This window comes from Symphalangus syndactylus, chromosome 2, assembly GCF_028878055.3.
Source record: "Symphalangus syndactylus isolate Jambi chromosome 2, NHGRI_mSymSyn1-v2.1_pri, whole genome shotgun sequence".
NCBI classification, from domain to species: Eukaryota; Metazoa; Chordata; class Mammalia; order Primates; family Hylobatidae; genus Symphalangus; species Symphalangus syndactylus.
Window position 1 is genome coordinate 85,377,177 of NC_072424.2, and position 22,243 is coordinate 85,399,419.

The 22,243-nt window shown below is 43.1% G+C and overlaps 1 protein-coding gene across 2 annotated transcripts in view; it reads left to right on the forward strand.

The window, feature by feature from the left end:
* Positions 1 to 22,243, forward strand: part of SOBP (sine oculis binding protein homolog) — a 170,996-nt gene that overhangs the window by 74,667 nt on the left and 74,086 nt on the right. The window lies entirely within an intron of this gene.

The following is a 22,243-nucleotide window of genomic DNA, read 5'->3' on the forward strand; positions in this document are numbered from 1 at the left end:
GAAATATTGAAGTGACATTTAACTCAGAAACAAACTGCCTTTGGTTTGCTAAAGAAAACAGCATCACTGCCTGAAAGGGCAGCAGATCAAAATAAAGAGGGCAAGAGGGAAACAAGAGATGGCTATTGAGAGCTGAAGCTGGGATGATTGTAACACAAATTGTGAGATTGTTGATGCTTTTCCTTTGGTTTGGAGTGTATGGCTAGATCAGTCTACAGTGTTTCAACTCATGCAGTGATGAAGGAGTAAAGTCTCCTTGTCATTTGAAGGGTCAAGAGATGGCCAAGAAATCATCTGCTCAGGACTCAGTGATATTTAATGAAGCAAAAGAGGTGACATGGACAATCAGAAATAAGACCTAGTTGTCCATGGGTTCCAGAGTCTCTGCTAAGTCCCATTGAGTTCTTCTGTCTCCATCTGCCGTAGAATCTGTCTGCACAAGGCTGTCCCTGCAGGTTCAGTCAGACCAAGGTCAGATTGCCTCAGAGACTCCCTCATGGTAGAGTTCTACATTGCTCCACCGCTTCGTGGAATCCAGTACAAGGCAGGTGCAAAGGATCGGACCCAGATTACATGATAGGTGGATGGAGTGGGTCTGTGGCAGGGGAGAGAGAGAGAAAGAGAGAGACCTAAAGCTGACCCACTTCCCATATGGTCATCTGAGTAGGAAGTGACTTGGACCTCTGGAATGAGATAGGTGTGGGATGGATGGGTAGAGCCCCTGGAGAGGAGGAAGAGTCCTAGGGAGAAACAAGACTGTATTAAATTGTAGAATATGCACCTAATCTCTAGGCAATAGTGCAGAGCCAGAAGGACTGAAGAATCAAAATGAACCTAAAAGTCATCTAAGTATCCAGATTAATTGACCAGTTTCAGCATCTTCCAAATCTGCAACCAGGAACACTATGGGAAATACAAAAGGAAATTGGAGTGGGAAAGCATCCTGGTTCGTCCTGCGCCTCCTGTGCAGGGAAAGCAGTTGAAGCCATGTTCTCCAGTTGCTTCAAGCATAATGTTGTACTTTCCCCCACTGGGTTTCAGCTCAGTTTGTGTCAGCTTGTGTGTACAAACAGATTTTTAAAATTTGTCCCTTGCTAAGGGAGCTGACATCTGCCACTCTCAGAAATTAGAAATGACAGACACCCCGAAGGGTGAAAGGCTGTGAACTAATCGGCTGATTTTTCATCAAAAATAGAATCTACTCTGACTCCACTATTAACTGAACAGATAGCATTGTCTAATCCATACATTTAGTGGTGATTTCAGGTGATGAAGGAAAATGGGCAACTTAGTTCTGTTTAAACCAAAACACTTCTCACTCATGTGTTTCCCTTTCTTAGATTTAATGCAGTGCCCAGTCCACCTGGCTTAGCAGGTGATGGTGGGTCATGGATGAGATACTTGATTGTTTCAAAATCCTTATGTTTGTTCACCCTTTGAGGCTCTTTTCGTCTGTAGGAGCCCATTCCCCTCTCCCCAAGAGGGAGAAAGAAAATAAGCATCAAGACTTTAGAAAGGGAAGGGAGTGGAGTGAAGTTGAAGACAGAAGATGTTACTGTGTATTTTAGCCAGGCTCTTCAGGAAAGGGGGCTGGAATTGGAAGCAGAAAGCAGTGAGAACCGAGGCAGCTTTGGGCTTGGCTTCTCTCCACCTCTCCTTCTCTCACGGTGTCTCTGATTTTCTCTGGCTGTCTGCTCCATGTTTTTCTCGCCGTCGACCAGACCAGATTTCTTTGCATCCCTATAGCTCCTGGTCTTCATCACTTCAACGTGTACAAATCCATCATGGCCTCTGCAGTGCCTCTCAACATTGTGTCTTCTCAGTTCAGCGCCCATTCTCACCTGCTGCAGTCTCTTGGTGTATTCTAGCTTACGTTCCTGAGGGAGGAAATTGGATTGAAGCCGTACATCTTCTTGCAACAGGGTGTGTCATGGGTTGCTGGACACCTTCTCTAGTAGCTGCCGTTGGGTCACGTGCCCAACCTTGGTCCAGTCAACTCAGACCAGGTCATGTGGTACAAAAATATGGCTACACAGTTCCTGAGAAGGGGGTGTGTCAGGCAGATACCTGCAGTGATCTCTCTGCACAACATTTATTACAGACATTTAGTGTAACATTGAAGTCCACTACACAGCATTTACTGAGCACGTGTATCAAGCACTATGCTGGACATCAAGGGTGATCAAAAGTGCTGAGTCTTTCCTGTTTTAGAAGGACTCACTTTTTCCTGCATTTCTTATTTGTATAGTAAAGAAGGAAGGGAAAAATCACCATGACTAGAAGTAGAAAAGAAATAGCAGGAAGCACATTGGGAAGACGGACAGATTTGTGATTCTGATCCAAAATCCAGAACACATTTTCTTCCTCTTCAGTCTTGCTCCTTGAGTGTGGAATTGAAAGATGGACATATCTTTAAAAATTATTAAAAATCCTTATTAAAATCTTACCTATGGTACTCAGCTAAAATCCCATGTCCTTCTGACCACTCGAGCCTACGAGGATGGCTCTATTTCACTGCCTTGGCTAGCAGGGCACATATTTAAACCAGCATCTGCCACTTATTTACTTTTTTTCCATTGATGTATATATACCTAATCTTAACCAGGCAGAAAATTCCTTGAGAGAAGGCACCAGAGCTCATGTGTGTCTTTCCCGTAATTTCCATAGTTGGTATTCTGTGAAATAAAATGAATTCAGAATACTGGAAGAAGTTCCTCTAGAAAGAGACTTGGCTCCTGATTGAATATACTTTGTATTAAAATGAAATCCGATTCCAGAATTCTGTGTGTAAAACATGTAGGAATTTTGATGATACAAAATAAAATAATAGTACTTGAAATGCCCCCAGATTACAGACTTTGAGGAAGTCATTTCTTGATCCAATAAGGACATGGTGTAGAAAGCAACTGCTTATACCTGGGTGAGCCATAATGCTAAGGTGTGTCTTTGCCCTGGGAGGCCTAGAACAAAGGGAGTTTCCAAGGAGAGCTAGAAAAGGGACTCTGAGAGTAGCCCAGAGAATCTCCCCAGCTCCACCTTTTCTGGTTCCAGAGTGGGTGTGTGGAAGAAGGGGCAGTATTTAAACTCAACTGGCTGGTTCCCTTGTAACCCTGTTAAAAGGTACATTTTAAGAACCTGGGACTTTATCCAGATATGTAATATGTCTTCCCCTTAGGTTTTTATATACTGCTTAGAAATCTCCATTAAGAATTTCAGCTGTGTCAGTAACAATGATCACACACTATTGTTAATAGATAGGGTTAAATGGCGAGAGTCATTTCCAATTATTGTCTTCATTGTATTTTCATATATTTCAACTCATTAAGAAAAAGAGCAACCACAAAAACAAAACAAAGAAAAATAAACCTGGACAATGCTAGTGCTCAATAGTGGGAAACATGGTCAAGTTGCCTGTGGAGTCCTTATAAAACACAATTTTAAAAATATGTATTTTATTGTTTCTAGAAATTTGACAAACTAAAACCACATTGAAGATGAACAACGGACTCAAATGAGCCAAAGCATGCCTCAGGCAACTCTAAGCTTCCCACCAGTTTGGGGCTGACTCCCATCACTCCAAACTTTTGTGAGAGTATGTGATTCTAAATAGCACGGAAACTAGATCATAGGTTCTACACACAGAATAAATTAGGTTGAGAGCAACACACACATCAGCATTATTAAACCTGCCGCTCCTCTACTACCTCTGATGTTGCCCGGACAAAAGGGTTAGGAGGGGAGAGATGTGTTGAATGAGAAGGAGCTGCCAGTCAATAGGAACACTAGTGGGTATTGTGGTGGATGCCTTCTGCCCTTTTCCTCAGGTACTCTAACTCTGTATCTTATGAAGAGTCCTATATTGTAATTCTTATTCTGTGCCTTCGGTCAGATCACCTGGCTACCTCTTGGTTTCTTCATTTGTGAAACAAGAAGATGTTACCACTCTCAGCAGGCTGAAACAGACTGAGAGAAACCTTCATGCATTGACCCTGATAAAACAGGCTTTATTAACACAATCTTTACACTCCCACACTTTTTTATTAACGTATATAAGGCTAATAAAAAAGAAAGAAAGATCCGTGATTGGAAGTGAGAAAGAATTTTTATACCACTCTCCTTACCTGGAAAACAGTTGTTTTAAAAGAGTTATTTTAAAAGTCATTATTTGGAGGGCAGGTAAAGTAAGAGTGGGAAAAGAAGAAAGGTCAGAAAAATCCACCACTTTGCCCCTTTAATATCCCAAATATACAGGGAGTTCTGAATCCTGAGCAGTATCAGATTTTGCTTTTGGAAACACTTAGGAAGTGAAAATGATGCCAGTGACTCTCTAAGGGCAGTGGCATCCCACTGCAGAACAGTAGGCTGAAGGCTTCAGGATAAGAAGACAAAAATAACAATTTCATCACTATCCCCTACCAAGGCAAATCTGAGAAATTTTGCTGAAATTGTTTTTCCATATAAATTTCAAACGTTCCGAAAAATAAAGCACCAGTGGATACAGGCAGAGGTTTCCCAGAGGGCATAGTGCATGTGGAAGGGAAGCCCATTCATTGGACCTGAAACCACAGGATGAAGGGGGATGAAATAAAGGCTGGCTGAGAGTCCCCACCTTCCAGAGCTGCCTTTGTTGCAATGAGTGTGAAGCACACGCCTCAACTTTTCGTTACTTTGGCTTTTTTTGGCTAGTGTTGCATCTTATAAGTCATAGTCTAGCTTCTCTTGTCCGTATTTTTACTGCACAGAAGGTTTCCCAATTTGCAAGCGTTTGCAGCACGGCTGGGCCCGGAGATAAAACAGAATGTGTATGTAGTACAGTATGCATTCAACTGATGCACAAGACTCTTTCCACCATATGTGCAAAGTAGTGTGCTTTTCACTCGAGGTGCCCCTGCCAAAATTGCCAGGAGCACATGAATAAGTGGAGGAGAAACGCCCTGTGCGTAATGCAGCTCCAGGCCTCGCCCCACCTGGGAAGGAAACCCATGCGTTCTGCAGCCGCCTGCATTCTTGCCCCCATTTTCAGCCCATCTCTCACATTGTTTTCTGCTTACCTTTACACAGCTCGAACCTCATCCTTCTCCCTCAGCTGGGGCCCATGATGCTAGCCATTGTGAAGGGCAGGTGTAGGGTCTCAGTTACCCTTCCAGGAAGAGAGAAGTAAGGGTAGTTAGCACTTACGCTAATGAGAATAACAAGACTGGTTAAATACTCATCAGTTACAGAGGAATACCACTGGGGGAGAGCAAGTTGGTGTTTTTTCCTTCCCCTTACACATCTATTGTCCTTCATCTCCTGCAAAGTGTAACTTATCAAGCATTTTTATTGGAAAGTAATATTGGTCTGGTCTTTGTGGGTAAATCTTCTGGTGGAACATCTTTCATGATGAGATTTATTTCATAATAAATTTTAAAAAAGAGTGAAGGATATAAAAGAATTGTACTTTTCACTCACCTCTTTGAATCTATCTTAATCTCCTTGTATCTTTTAGCCTAAATCGATCAATCTAGGGAATTTTTACCTTGATATTTGCTGCCTAAAAATTGAATCACCACCTTCCTTGGCTTTACTGAAAACTTGATGTTTATTTGAAAGCATACAGTATTTTTGACTCAAAGTTGTCAGTAGGACACACAACTTAGAATCTTTTGTTGAGTTTTAACTATTGGTGTTACGTGGTGGTTACAACCACGCTCTCATTCTACCAAGTGTGGGTAACAAGTATGAGCCCTGCTTTATGGTTTCCCATGGATGGGAAACCAAGCCATGGGGCAGCCACTTCCTTTCACCTGTCCTTTCATTCTTTCAGCCACCAGTCTGGGAGGTAGGGCTCTTCCACCCACGGGCCCTGCAACAGGGTATGCCTGGCAGAGAGGAGAGATTGACCCACATTTGGTGAAGAGCCACATTAAGTGTAATAGCAGTGCTGTCATAATCCATTGTAAATAGGTCCATATCTCAACTTTCTTCCTTGAATTTATTTGAATTACTTGTAAGCTTTCTCCCTCAACATATTAACAAATAACCTTTTGGGCCAATAAAAATGCAATTTTTGTGCTTATGGTTTTCGTGAATGCGAAGGGATTCGCTGTCCTTGACGGTATTCATCTAGAACCTAGAATAACGCAAGACTCTGTAGGCCACTTGCATCTGCCACACCTCTCCTGATCAGTGGATCTGGGCAATTCCTTGCCTGGTGAGGGTACACTTGGAGTGTCAGGGCTGTTGGACTTTGGCATTGTTCTTTGTTACCGTGGGGTCTTATAGAAGATGATGTATATCACAGAGGAAAGATACAGGAGAAATATGGCAGATAATGCCCTGTTCATGTGGAAATCTGGGTGGCCAGAGAGACAGTTTTACCAGTGGGTGCTCGGTGACAGGTGAGGATGATGTGTTCTGGAAAAGTCAAGGAAAGGAAATGGTAGGGATGATATTGAGTTGTCCAGGAAACCTGGCTAACCATCCATTGTGTCCCTGTTGGAATCCCCATTACTAAAGGGCAGGGGCCAAAGGAGAAATGTCCTGTATTTTATCAAAGTCAGTATAGAGCAGCAAAGGCTTCTCGCAGCCCTGGAGAGCATCCTTGGCTGAGGAGAAGCCCAGTCAGAGCCTCCCCTTAATACCTGAGCTTTGGATGACACATCATCACTTTGCAATGGTGGCAACAGTCACACTGGAGCTTGATTCTCATTCATTTGGTAATTGGTTATTTCAACACAAACTGTGACTAAGGAACATGATTACACACCTGTCAGCCATATGACGGGGAAGAGAGCTGTCTGTGAGCAGAGGAAGAGGCCTTGTTTCTACCGGGGTCTCCGTGGAGTCTTTTCTATCAAAGATGTCATTTTTCATTTTAACCTCGAAACAAGACAGATATCATAGCTACTGCCTTGTCTGTATCATTTATAGGAATCGCTGTCACAGATGCTAATCTAAACTAATACAATTTCATTTTGATTATATCTTTGTAGGCATCGGATTCTAGTGCACAGGAAGGCAGGATGTAATATAAAGAAACAAATGAGCATAAACATTATGTGGTACCTGTGGAGCAGCTTCCTGTGACAAGGCAAGGGATGAGGAGAAATAGCAATTAAGATGTTTTGTACAAGGAGGACATTTTACTGTAAGATGAAATAAATCAGTAAAATAAAAGAAAGCTTTTTCAGGTTGCACAGCTGACTCAGGGAGGGGAGTTCTCACTTATGCAAAAGAAATTACCAGGTGATAGAGAATCATGTCTAAGGATTATAAATAAGAGATGATGTTTCAGAAAGATAAGGGTGGACACATTTAAACAAAACCAAACCCCGAAGACAGCAATTTTGAACTGAATTATAAAATGAAGGAGGACCTAATAAATCTGGCAACACTTAGTTAAAAAGAAAAGCCCTAGGCTTTTGAATAAGAAAATAATAGCTGCAAATTTGCACACTTTTTTTTTTTTTTTTAAGGCAGAGTTTGCTGTATCACCCAGGCTGGAGTGCAGTGGTGCGATCTCAGCTCACTGCAGCCTCTGCCTCCTGGGCTCAAGTGATTCTTGTGTCTCAACCTCCAGAGTAGCTGGGACTACAGGTGCCCACCACAATGCCCAACTAGTTTTTGTATTTTTAGTAGAGACAGGGTTTTGCCATGTTGCCGAGGATGTTCTCAAACTCCTGAGCTCAAGCAATCCACCCACCTCAACTTCCTAAAGTGCTGGGATTACAGGCATGAGCCACTGCACCTGGCCTTAATTTGCACACTTTCTCGAAATGGTGAGCCAACTATCAGATTGTTCAGAAAATCTCCCTCTTGTTTATCTTTTCTGCTCCTCTCTGTCTTTGGTGAGGTTACTCAGTGTGTGGATTACAATGTATGTGTGCCCAAGCTCTGCTGAGCACTGAGCACGTAAATCAGCAAATGATAAAGGTGTCCTCTGTTATTGAGTTAGAAACAAAGTTTATATAGGGTGAAGTTAGTAGCTGGAAAATAAGGAATTAAAAGAGGTGACATAAATGGTAATCAAGGGAAATAACACTAAAATCATAGTTTAAGTTATTTGGCAGAGGTATGATGAAGGCCATGGAATTCAACATGCTGCAGTGCCCACGAATCCTGGGCTGCTCACGCGGGAGCCCCTTGGCAAGTGTGGAAAGTTTGTTGACTGAGACGCTGCTCAGGACATACCAGGAGTGAAGACATACAAAGGGAACAAAACAATGCCTTTTTTGCAGGGAGCAAAATGGATAGTCAGATGGCTGAAGAGAGATAGAAGCGGTCATTAAGTACTGATTGTGTCCAGATTGTGTAGAGGGTTAGGATCCTGATTAGTGGGTGTGTTTGTGCATTTCTAAAATTCCTCCAGCCTTTGGCAGTGTCTTCTGATTGGCATTTGCAGTGGGATGCTGGGCATACCCTTATAGTTGCATGCAATTTAATTTTAATCAAGACTTTAATGATAAGAAAAGATAGTGAGTCCCTATTGCCTTCTTGCCAGCTGAGGTTTTTTTTTTTTCTTCCAGAAAAGAAAGCAGATTTGTGAAATTTAAGTAACTGTCATATATTGAGTACTTATTCTGTGCCAGGCATTGTGTGGGGCACTGTGCCAGGCATTGTGTGATGGATTGTCTCATTTAATCCTTGCAACAAATTTCTGAAATGGATGTTGTGTACCCCATTTTGCTGATGTTTAGGTTCCCCTTTTCTCCATCAGTGGTGGCACCAGGAATCAAACTCGGGTTGGAGTGGTACCACATGGCCCTCCTCACCCCTTTCTGTACTAATGTCCTCAACTAAGTGGGTACATTGGGTGCTCAGCCCTTAAGAATTTGCTGTCACTTTTTCTTGCTTTTTACTTCCTTAAAATTCTTGCCTGCTGACGAGTATTTTCTACTTCCTGCCTTTTGTAGTTTACTTTTATTTACCGCTATAAAATTATAATTATTTAAACATCTAAGTTTTAAACAGGCTATAAATATATGATCTTTGACACTCCAGATTGTATATGAATAGAGCTTTCAAGGGACCATTTGCTTTATTGTTATCATTGAACTTAAAAAATTAAAATGTATGGAGCATGTGGGCTGAATACCATTCATTTTAGGCGCTTCATTATTCAGTTGTCTACTACTGCCTGGCACACAGTAGATGCTCAATAAGTGAAGAACAGATGAATAAGTGAATGAATGGAGACCTAAGGAAAACATTACTCAAGTGCCCTTGTCCCACTGTCTGTGTTCTTTGGGGCCACAATGACACATATAGTGCATCCTACAGTTTATGGAACCAGTCAAAACATTTTTTTTTTTTTTTGAGACGGAGTCTCGCTCTGTTGCCCAGGCTGGAGTGCAGTGGCGAGATCTCGGCTCACTGCAAGCTCCGCCTCCCAGGTTCATGCCGTTCTCCTGCCTCAGCCTCCCGAGTAGCTTGGACTACAGGCGGCCGCCACCATGCCCGGCTAATTTTTTGTATTTTTAGTAGAGACGGGGTTTCACTGTGTTAGCCAGGATGGTCTCGATCTCCTGACCTAGTGATCCGCCCGCCTCGGCCTCCCAAAGTGCAAAACATTTTTTTAACTCAAAGGCAAAAGTCTTCCCTTAAGACAAAGAAATGACTGAAATTTCTTTATTATACTAGGATACTCGACTGCATGTAAACATTGCCTGTTTTTATTAAGAAGGGAAGGCTAGGCCGGGCGCGGTGGCTCATGCTTGTAATCCCAGCACTTTGGGAGGCCGAGGCGGGCGGATCACGAGGTCAGGAGATCGAGACCACAGTGAAACCCCGTCTCTACTAAAAATACAAAAAATTAGCCGGGCGTGGTGGCGGGCGCCTGTAGTCCCAGCTACTCGGAGAGGCTGAGGCAGGAGAATGGCGTGAACCCGGGAGGCGGAGCTTGCAGTGAGCCGAGATTGTGCCACTGCACTCCAGCCTGGGTGACAGAGCGAGACTCCGTCTCAAAAAAAAAAAAAAAAAAGAAGGGAAGGCTAATATCAATAATCTTATGAAATGATCATTCTTATTCCCCTTTTACTATTTTCCACATCAAAGAATGACAGTTTTCTGTTCTGTGATTAGGCAAGAACTATAGGAAGAGGTTGACGAATCTAGAATCCCGTGTCCTTGAGAACGTGTCTCAATTTGTCTAGGAGCCTGAGAAAAGATTTGAGCTCACTCTTACTTTGATTATGGGATCACTAAAGATCCCATAATCTTTCATTTGTGGGATGTGCACATGAAATTGGAATTTAAGAGATTTCAAAATGAGTGAGCCCTCTGGTGAGAAGTCTGTCAGCTTCAGGGATGTCTCCTTCCCCATCTCTATGCAGGGTTTCTCACACTGACTCACAGGACTCCCCTGGCACCACTCCTATTTCATCTGCAGCCACCATCCTCCTTCTCCTCCCATCCTTGCCTCATCTTGGTCCCATGCCCCAAGTCCAGAATACATGGAGAGGCTGCCCCGCTGATCCTGGTGGGCCTAGGGTTTGGGTCTGCTCAGCCTTTGGCTGTGTTCCTCAGCCTATGAGATTGGCTCTCAGCTTCCCCCATGAGGTGCCAGTTCCCTCACCACCCCTCCGTTTGAGCTGTGTTGGACACCGATAATTTACCACGAAGGGGAGAGACCAGAGGGCAAGTTCCCTGTCACCCACAAGGACCTGCAAGGATGTGAGGGTTTGAGCCACAACTTCGCTGCCTTCTAGTAATCCCTGTGGTTTCTGCCACTCATTGTCACCATGCTGCTTCTGCGGACTGTGCTCCTGGGGCACACGAGCAGTGTGGCATGGGGGTTGAGATCTGCGCCTGCTGTCATGACACCTGCATTCAGAGCCCAACTTTGCCTTTTATGGGCTCTTTGGTCTTAGACAAGTTGCTTAACTTCTCTACACTTCAGTTTCTAAACTGGCAAAATGGAGGTGGTGAGTAATGGGGACTTCCTAAAGGTTTAGGAAGCTTTAATGAGCCAAAGTCTGTAAAATGCTTAGCACAGGGTCTGGCACAGAACAATCATTAAATCTTATTATTATTGTCAAAGTGGCTTCTATATTGAATTTTCTTCCTTTGTTCCGGATGACAGCTCCATGAAGTAGTCACTGAGTTGGAAGTTTCTGGAATTGGTGATGCCCTCCCCAGTGGGGTCCAGCCTTCATACAGTGGAGTTTCCAGTCATCTAGAGATGCCATCTAGAGCAACACTGGGTGGTTGAGAGACCAAGGTGCAGAGGAACTGAGACAGCTTGGAAATGTTGGTAGCTAGAAAGGTTCAGTGAGGGAGGGAATGGAGCAAACAGAAGGGGTGGGGCTGCTCACTGTGCAAGGCAGAACCACATATTATTTTTCTCAGTTTACATTAAGAAGGGAGAGGATGTGGAAACCCAGGTCACTTTTTGTCTTCCTTCACCTGGGCTTTGACCCCAAAATACACCTCCTGGAAATGTAATAATAATAATAATAATAAGACGAAGAAGAAGAAGAAGAAGAAGAAGGAGAAGGAGAAGGAGAAGGAGAAGGAGAAGGAGAAGGAGAAGGAGAAGGAGAAGAAGAAGAAGAAAGAAGAAGAAAGAAGAAGAAGAAGAAGAGGAGAGGGTGACAGAGGAGCAAGAATTAACTAAAGTTGTCATCCAGAAATGAACTTTAACTTGATACTCAGCTGTTGGCTTCAACAGGCGTGTCCCTAAACCCCAGTCAAATTCTGCCAAAATGATTATCCCCTATTTAAGCATGCCACAATCCTACTTTTTATTACCTCAATTCATCATCTGCAGAATGACTGGGGTTTGAAACAAAGACTCCAGAGAGTGTCGTTGGAGCAGAGGTTGTTATTTATGAAGCCTCTTCGCCTCCATCTTCGCATTTGGCTCCTCAGAGAGGCTGGGTTTGGAGGCAGTGTAATTCAGATATTTTTCTTCCTTAAGTCTGATAGCACCTCCGTTAACAGGTCAAGTGGCACATGGATCATAATTGGAGCTGTCAGGAGGACCATCCTGCCCAGAATCATGTTTGAACTTCACAGTCTGAAAGACCCAGGGATGTGTCACCTCATCTTCCTCTTTTGCCTACATCCACTGGCAGAAGTTGCAGTATTGCTGCATATCATTTATGTGGCTAGCGCACAGTAAAAGTCAGGATTCTGTCCTGGTCCTAGGCTTTCTCCTTCACGTTAAGGCTGATTTTAGATCTTTACCTATATTATATAATACTCATATTTCTTCCTAAAGAAATCTTATCTTTAAGACAAATTATATTTTGGACAACATTATGTAATGCTAACTGTAACACTGTCCCAGGCCAGAGCAGTGACGAGGGTGGGATACTTTCCTGTGTCTGTCCAGAATAAAGACCTGAGTGGCAGGACCAAGGCCACACCCATGGAGGACAGTCAGCTCCAGCCAGGCCGAGTACACAGATCAAAGAGCCAGGGCAGGGCCAGAGTCAGGGTGAGGGTGGTGAGCTGGGAATGGTATGGAAGTGGGCTCAAGCCAAAGCTGCAGGGAATGAGTGGCAAGAGTGCAGGGTGATGGCTGGGAATGGCTTTGAAGGATCTGCAGGCCTACTTTGCTGGTTGGTGGGCACCTGGGGGATGAGGTGAACTGAGGCTTAGCATATGGACTGGCCAGAACAGATGTAGGCAACCCTGGTTATACCCATACCCTGATTATAGCATTTCTGTGGTTGCTGGTGGGAGAAAAGAGAGTTAAGTTCATCTGAGTGCTGAGCTCTTTTTACAAATAACAATTGTGACATCATGTCTTTGACAAGTATTGCTGTTAGTTGAGAATTTATAGTTCTTGACCTCAGGATTAGTAAGTAATTCACGGACACCATTTGTTTCAATTTGTGACTCATAGCTATCCATGACTACCCTCACCAGCATATGCCCTGTGAGTTATTTCTTCCAGAAGCAGTGAGATGTGCACTGATTCATCTGCATCCTTTCACATGTTTTCTGGTGTCTGTCTCCCCTTTGCCAAGACCTGTACACATGTGACATGGCAGGTCATGATGAAGGGTGTGTTCTGTGACAGTGACACAGAGCAAGCTAACTCACTCAGGGCAGTGACCTAAGCTCTTGCTTTGTGCTCCCATCAACTTGCACTAATTAGCCATCGACCTGCTCAGAGCTGCATTATTGTACTTCTGTCTCTGTTATTCCTAGGAGTGGAGGGTGTTGTGGACAGAGCAGAGGCTGGCCAACTGGCTTTTGGTGCTCCACCCCCTCATCCCTGAAAACAATCACCACAGTGTGGGCAGGTTTCTCAACAAGGCACGTCCAGGGACTCAGTTTCACTGATTGGTCCAGGGATATTCACTGCCTTGATGAACTGACTCATGTTGACCAAAGTCACAATCTGCATTTATATACCGAGTGCCAGGAATACAGGAGACAAGATAGCATGAATGCCCCTTGTAGTCTGTACAGCATCACCTACAGGATTAATAAAAAATTGTATCATAACATTGATGATGTTTTTAGAAGTCCACAAAAGAGATTGCTAAATTACCTGCAGAACTGAGTGAGTTTGGTAGGACATGTCTTTTCTGGTATTGAGAGGCCTAGGTGTCATACTCGATGATCTGAAGTTTATTTAATAAGAATCAGATTAAAGAAGTTGGTTTTGCTGGGCGCGGTGGCTCATGCCTGTAATCCCAGCACTTTGGGGGGCCTAGGCAGGTGGATCATGAAGTCAGGAGATCAAGATCATCCTGGCTAACACGGTGAAACTCCATCTCTACTAAAAACAGAAAAAAATTAGCCGGGCGTGGTGGCGGGTGCCTATAGTCCCAGTTATTCTGGAGGCTGAGGCAGGAGAATGGCGTGAACCGGGGAGGCGAAGCTTGCAGTAAGCCAAGATCGAGCCACTGCATTCCAGCCTGGGTGACAGAGCAAGACTCTGTCTCAAAAAAAAAAAAAAAAAAAGCAGTTGGTTTAAGTGCTGAAGATGTTGGAGTACCATCTTCCACAGGCTGTACCAGAGACCTCCTGACACTGCTTCTGAAGCTGCAGGGAACCCTTTTCTTGGGCTCTTTGCAGACTGCCTCTTTCCCCCACAACACACCCTCCCTCCCCTTCCACACCCTCCCTCCCCCCCCACACGCCCCCCATTCTGTTATATTTGTCATTAAACACTCTCTTTTCCTAATTTTCTTGGTATATTTAATCTTGGACTGCTAAAACCAAAGAAATTTGAAAATTTCCCTTAATAAGTTGTTTTTAAAATGTAATGACACCAGTATTTTCAAGTTATTATACACGATTTACCTTTGCCACCAGCACATAGGTGGGAGATCATCAGTGTGTGGCATGGGGATTCTGGAGCCAGACTGCCGGGGTTTGAATCCTGGTTCTACCACTTGTTAACAGTGTGAGTTTGTGTAAACTCCATAATGTCTCTGTGCCCCAGCTTCTTCATATATAAAATGGAGATAATGATAGTACCTACTTCATAAGTCATTTTTTTCCTTGATCTATGTATGAGTGTGTGCATTAAATGAGTTGATACATGTAAAGCACTTAGGATGGTGTCTGGTGTGTGCATGAAAAGCTGTAGAAATGTTAGCCGTTATTATTAATCCCGGATAATAACTAGAACAGCATCTTAATCTGGTTAGTACTGTGTTTTTAATCCCATTTGAGGCCGGGTTATTTCTGGGGGAGGCATCCTATAGATAGTGAATCTCCTCTGTAACATCTGCATCCTTTTCTAACCTTACAGACAGGGTCCTGGAGTCCCCTTCCAGCCCTTGCCTGTTTCACATTTTCTGTGATTTCTCAGGTCCATCATGAGGTCTGCATATAATCATATGAGCCCAACCCGCTTCTGCCTAGTGATTTCAGAGAAAAGGGATAAAAGGACTACCTGAAATGCCTAGATTAGGTCTATTAATTAAGGATTTTATGGGTGCCAACCAGCAGCAAAGTGGAATCATTTGTCTTTCCCTTCCTTTTGTTTCCCCTCACTGTGTCCCTGGGTAATAGATGCAAATGACTAGTGAAAAGCCAAAAGGCAGGCAGTGGGTGGAGGAAGAAAGTGGGGGAAGGGGAAGGAGCCTGGATAATCCAGTGTCGATTAAGCTTCCGGAATAATCAGAAGCTGCCTGGGGTGTGAGGTGGTGTGGCCTTACCGGAGAATGAAAAAGAAGGGGGCTGCATGCTCCTAGCTGCTGGGCCTTACCTATGGATGCTGTGAAATAACAATTCTTACCAAACAAAGACACTCAGGTGACCTGAGAAAGCGCCCTGCAAGATAAATGCAAAAGGGTCACCTGTCCAATAAAGGAAAAATAGATTTAAAAATAAAAAGTAAAAACAGGCATTTTCAGAACCGCTTAAGCAACTGCTCTGATTATTCCAGACACGGTTGTAATGTGCTGGGATGAAAATGATGTATTTTAGTTCATGTGGAAGCTGTATTTCAGGCTGATGTGGAATCTGTTGCCATAACTGTCACGCAATCCATTAGGGCCCTCGAGTAAAGGCAGCCATTAATCAGGCACGAGATCAGCCCCATAGCCTCACATGCATGCGGCTCTGAGGGGCTCTGACCTGACATCATTTAAGGAGATTCTCATGGAGGCCATAAACATGATTCGATTCCCATTATCTTCATGTTGCATATTTGTTACCATTATTCTTTGAAGACTCCAAATTGGATATTAAAAATTTATGATATATATAAAGGTTTGCATGGAGTGAAAAAATAGCTGCAGCAAATAAGTCCATCTCATCCATCAGAGGTGTGTGAGCTGTCAGAGGAGCCTGAAGAGGTATGGAGAAAGCCTGTCAGTTAGCCAGTTAAGGAGTATGGAGAATTAGGAGGGCCTTCTCTGGGCAAACAGCTTTTCCTACAGCCTACATGCTAAATGGGAATTTAAATACATTTGGTTAAAAGAACAAAGTAAAACAGCACCACTGCAGAAGTCTCCATAGACAATCTTCGACAAGCAGATGAAAGGGAGGGCAAGGGATCCTGATGCAGACATTAGTAGTAATGTGAATGGAGCAGATGCCTGGGTCCAGAGATGGATGTTTCTGGGTTACTGGCATATCTCCAGAGCAGAGAGCCTGATGCCAGGTGGGAGCCCTCTGTCCAGGAGAAAGCCCTCCACCCAAGCTGCATGCACATATAATTTTGTTTGAGAACCATGCAACTCTCTACAATCTGCTCAGTGACTTGAATATTTGCATAGAAATAACTCATATTTAAGGGTTATCCATTCATAGAGGTAGGCAGTTCAGAGTAGAGAAAAACAGAACATTCCGGGCCTTGGCTTAAGGAAGAATGAGAGCTAATAAATCCATTCGACCTATATTTACAGGATTGTTTGTTATATAAGAGACTTCATACATAATGCATGGTCTCTGCCATCAAGGAGTTTCCGGTCTGGTAGAGAAAATAAGACATGGATGGTAACCAAGGAGTCTCAGACAGACCTGGGACTCTAGGAGAAAGTGAGATATCAGAAACGGAACAAGGTGCCCAGTTGCTTAATCTAATCAAGGAATGGACTTTTGAGGATGAGAATTTGTTGGGCAAAGACCAGAGGATCAATCCAGCAGGGATGTGGAGGAGAGAAACATGTGGGGCAAAAAGATGATTGGCCAAAGTCCCACTTGAGTGCAAGATCTTCTGTGAGGCCAAGACCCTGGTATCTAAACAAGTAGGAGGAGCAGGTGTTGGGCAGAAGTGCACTGAATAGTTGGTGAAGTTCTAGGTGTGAGGCAGGTGTGATCAGATAGCTCCAGGAAAGCCGTGCTGAGACTCGGGTATGGAGAAGACTCCTGAGGTTCAGAGGCAGAACACTCAACTGGTGGGGACTGGAGTGCAAGGCTGAATATCCAGCGATAGCATTAAAGGTTAGAAACCCATTCATTTATTCATTCGCTCACTCGGTCATTTATGGAACCCTTATAATATGCCAGGCACTAGTCCAGGATCTGGACATTTGAAGCTGGACAGAATGCAGTTTCCACACTCAAGGACCTCTTTGATTAGTGGGAGAGGCAGACACACAGATGGTCATAATGCAATGCAATAAATCGATGTGGAATGGAAATACATACAGGGACAGAGGGTGCAGAGCTTAGGTGAGGACCAGGAGGAAGAGTCACTGATGGCTTCCTAAAGGAGCTGCAGTTTGAACGAAGGCATAAAGGACACATAAGGATCTGTCAGCAGAAGGAGAGATGGAATCTAGCTCCACCAGAAAGAATGGGGGTGAAGGACAGGAGACCCAGTTGAAGGGCACTAAGAATTCAGACCCGAGGAGTTGGGCCATTGAGATGAGCTCAACAGTGCAGTAACTCCAGGGGAGGCAGGGAGCTACTCTGAAGACCTCCCTATGTTGTTCCCACCAGAAGCAGGAGTGGCTGAACCGAGATCCCAGGTGTCTGTCCACTGCAGGACAAAGAAACAGTGCTGACCTTTAGTTCAAGTTCACAAAGGCATTCACACCACACTGAAAGGCAGTGTGTGATAGCTGCAGTTTATTCCTGAGCTTCCTCAAGAGAACGTGTAGATGCATTTGAGAAAGGAAGGCTAAACCAGAAATGAGATTTCAGAAAATGAAATTCCATGCATTTTCAGAGCGATGTCCCCATGCTTTTACCTTGAATTCAAAAATAAATTCTATTATTTCTGGTTCCAACAATTAGTTATAAAATATAAAATCAATTTCCCCTTTTTTCTCCTCTCCAACTCTTCAACTATACACTTACTCTCACAACTTTGAGTTGCACTGTTTTTGGTGTTCTTAAGTCCAGTAACAATGCCACATGTGTGAGCTGACATGTGCTGCCTCTGCTGCAGCATAGGAGGGCTAAGCTTGGAAACTCTGCTGTGCTCTCCCTGGCCCTGATTCCAGGCAGAATCTTTGCTTGTTTTCAAAAGAAATCCTGAGATCACAATGACACAGAAGTGTAAACTCCCATTCATCACAGGGAGGTATTAACTCTGAAGCCTAATTATCTTTCCACTTACATGGCAATATTGTTAACCTTTTCATGCAGTCAGAAACATCACACTTCTCTGGGGTAGGCAAGTGGAGCTATTTCTAGAATGTTCCACCTTTTCTACAGGCATTCTCCAGAGGAGGAAGAATGCCTAGCTTGCTCCAACACACACATGGCACCAAGACTTTGGCTCAGAGGAAGCAGTGAATTCTTTGAAGAGCTAAAGTTTGCTGTATTGTAAGAATCAAAATAAGAGAAGTGAATTAGTGCTGATTCAGAGGGAAAGAGAGGTGAATACAAAGTTTGTTTAAACCAGAGGTTTTTGAAGTAGAGAGGCAATTACTGTAAATTTCTCATATCATCTACTATTTATCTAAATGTTAGGTACAACATGAAAATGGATACACAACTGTCAGCAAAACAGGCAAATCCGCTTGCAGTTTAACTGAAGGATTTTTGTTTCTGTTATGGCAAAAAAAAAAAAAAAATGAAGTTTCCTTAGAATAATAGGTCAAAAATGCACCTTTGTTCTGACAATCACATTTGTAGTAAAATGCAAAAAAATAGTCTCCCATTTGCTTTTCCCTGTAGTTGTCATAAATATCTAGCACGTTAGTCAGAATAAAACTATTGAAAATAAGACACAAGGAGAGAGTTAGTTCATCATGAAGTGCCTTGGTGTGCCTTCTTTCAGAACTTGTCACTCTGGAAAAAAGTCAGACGTGAACACAATTCTTCTGGCCCCAGTGGATATCTAGAGCCGACAGTGGGGTGGTCCACTCTCAAGAGGCAATTAGAGAATGTATTGTCTGCAGAGGATTTAAGAACAATAATAAAACCAGCTAAAAGTTGGTCTGCTTTATGTTATTACCATGAGCCAGTGATTCTGAACAATTTTAGTGTTCACATATTCCTCCCTGAAGGGGTCATCCGTGTCCTATGTCTACCCTCCTTGTTAAGCCGTTGTCTGGCACCCCAAGTGGGGGCAGATGTAGAATAAGCCTCTGAGTTTAATGTATAAGAGGTTGTAAAACATTATGTACTGATTCTCTATGTAGGGTAAGGAAGGTCCTATGGATTTTGTCTAACATTGCCACAAGTTCTGTGAATGATCCAACTCATTCTTACAAATCACTTACTGGGCATCAGGCAGTGGCTGGGCTGAAGATACAGTGGTGGGAGATCAGACTCTGTCCTTGCCCTTAGGAAGCTTGTAGGCTAGTGGGGGAGACAAAAATCACACCAGTGATTCCAAGGTTGCAACCATGTTGAGTCTAAGAAAGACCACAGAGAAGATATTTGCCTTGGATAGAGAGGTTTAGGAAGGCCTTTTTAAGGAAGTGGAACGGCAGTTCTTCCAAGATTATTGGTCATACCAGAAACCAAGAAACAAACAAATGTTGATAATTTTTGGCCACAAGCAACTAGTCATGTAATCTCTTAAATCTTTTTTCTTTTATTGAGACAGAGTCTTGCTCTGTTGCCCGGGCTGGGGTGTGGTGGCATGATCATAGCTCACCGTAACCTTGAATTGCTGGGCTCAAGCAATCCTCCTGCCTCAGCCTCCCGAGTAGCTAGGACTACAGGTGCATGCCACTACACCTGGCTAATTTTTGTTTTGTTTTGGTTTGGTAGAGATGGGATCTCACTGTGTTGCCCAGGCTTTTTGAATATTTAGGGTAAGGTCTACCATAGGGACTACATCCTAGAGGTTGAGTGTTCCTTATCCAAAATGCTTGGGACCAGAAGTGTTTGGGATTTTGGAATATTTGCGTTGTATATACTTACTGGTCAAGCATGCTAAATCTGAAAATTCAAAACATGAAATGCTCCAATGAGCATTTCCTTTGAGCATCATGTTGGGATTCAAAAAGTTTTGTATTTTGGGGCATGTTGGATTTCAGATTTTTGAATCTGGGTTGCTCAACCTGTATATCCTCCTCTCATAGCACAGTGGTTCACCCCAGTGGGCCTGGGACCTGGTTAGAGAACATCCTGGCAGCTATGCCAAGGGCCTCCCCTTGATAGCTGTAGGCAGTCTCCTTAGATCAGCAGTTCTCGCCCACCCTTTGTATGTTACGGTCACCTGAGAGCTTTCTAAAAACCACCTGTGTCCAGGCCCCAATTAAATCAGAATCTTAGGGAGGGGGTCAGACACCAATATGTTAAAAAACAAAACAAAACAAACACCCCAGATGATTCTAATATGCAGCTGGGTAGAGAATTCCTGCCTTAGACGAATGCACTGAATTCCACATATTCCTGTCATAGTAATTTAAAACTACACATTAAAAATTTCACAATGCAAAGGGGATTACAGTGGTGAGAAGTGTGCATGAGTTCTTATTTGTGCACATAAATACACGTGAAGGTGATGGTTCGAGAACTTCTTGTACTTTGCATGCTTTTCATTTCTGTGGCATGTAGTGGAAACACAGCAAATGGCTGAAGGATAGAATTTCTTGGACTCTGGAGTCAGGGTGGGTGTTAGAGGACAGGCCATTCCCAGAGCCATGGAAGTTTGATGCAGAGGTGAACATAACGGTTCAATAAAAAAGCAAGTTCCTAGCTTTCTCTCTCCACTTCTGAATCTCTTCAATCCCCCTCTCCTTTCTCTTCCACTGCTACTTTATTTAACCTCATAAATTATGTGGAATATATGAAGTCTGTAGCCCCTCTGAGGAAGCACATTCAAATATTAGATAATGGGATTTTTTTTTGGTCCTTTAAACACACAAAAAACATTGTGTGCACCTTACATGTAAGTGGAATGAATGTATTTTTGCCACTAATGTTGAAAATATCCTTAGGCATCTGGTGTGTATGAATGTGTATACATAGTACATGCATAATAAACACATTCCACCTTATGAATATTTATATACAAGATACATATATATTGAATATAGACATACATATGTAAATAGTAGCCCTTGAAAATTATATGCAAAGTGTGTTTCCAAGCATATGTATCATAGTGCATCAGGAATATAATAAAGCTACTACCAAGTTTAGCATATTTTGAGGTGGCATTTTCTACAGAGTTGTTTATGGTGGGGTCTTCTTACTATTCACGTATGGGTTTTTTCCATCACTTAAATGTTTGTTAAATATCAACTAAAAGTAAGGCACTGGGCATGGCAGAATAAGAAAGATGAAATTGATGTGGTCCCTGCCTTTAAGAGACCTGTACCTCATAGAGTGGCTTAACATTTTGTTATGAAGAATCTAATATTGTCACTGCCCAGTGGCATCTTCCTACTTTCTTACAACTGCCTTTCATTTATATATGCCACTGCTGCCTTTGCCAGTTGGGATTTAAAATGTGACCCATTTGAGCTATATTAATTTAAACACTGGCGTAGCTGCAAAGTTGTTCCGATGCAGTAAGAAGAAACATCATTGGTCTCAGTGCCTTGGTAGCCACTGGACATGAACAACAATTAAACTTTTTTCTCTGTCACATATAGCCAAGCCTATAACTGCATTTTTATTTTAGTCTGATTTAGTAGGAAAAAAAAGGTACAATGAAAAGGCACCAAGCATGAGGGATGTTGATAAATCTCAAAAGTGAACCAAAAGAGAGCAATCTCTTTTCCCCACAAACTTCTTGTAACCTAAATGTTACTGACCATGACATTGCACTTCCAAGTTCCATCTAGTTCCCTCCCTGGACTAGGTAGCAGAAGCTTTCTTAAACACAAGCATACATTCTAAAATGTACAAAATATGGATCTCTTTCTAAAATGACAAGCCCCAGTATAGCCAGGGAGCTCTGAGTGACACTCATCAGGGCAGATTTTGCACCATTAAAGGAGAAACAATACATAAGCGTTGTCATCTCTGCCACAGTGTATGCTCATTGTTTTCTTCCCCCTCAATCCATACATAACAACAGGTAGTTCTCAGCTGTTCCCTTGGTGCCAGACATACATTTTATCTAAAGAGACAGCAGACAGAACTACCTGCTGCTTCCTGTGCGGCTCTCCCTGTGTTTCTCTCCTTTTTCCTACTTCACTAGGGCTTTTAAAAATCAGCTGGCAGGGAGCCAGGAGCTCATCATTTTAATGCAGTGTAAAATGGAATATGCATAATTATATGCAAGCCATATGTGAGGGAGACAGCTCAGCTGTGAATTTCAGGAGGCCAGGAAAGAGAGAGCAGTTAGGGCTAAGATGAGATGAGAGCAGAGCGGAGTGCAAGTGTCACCCAAATGAATGGTTTAATGAGTGTGCTGCAGACACGCCCCCTTTCACCTACCTCTCCCTTCTCTCCCACTCCAAACCGGAAACCGGTGGAGATTAGAAAG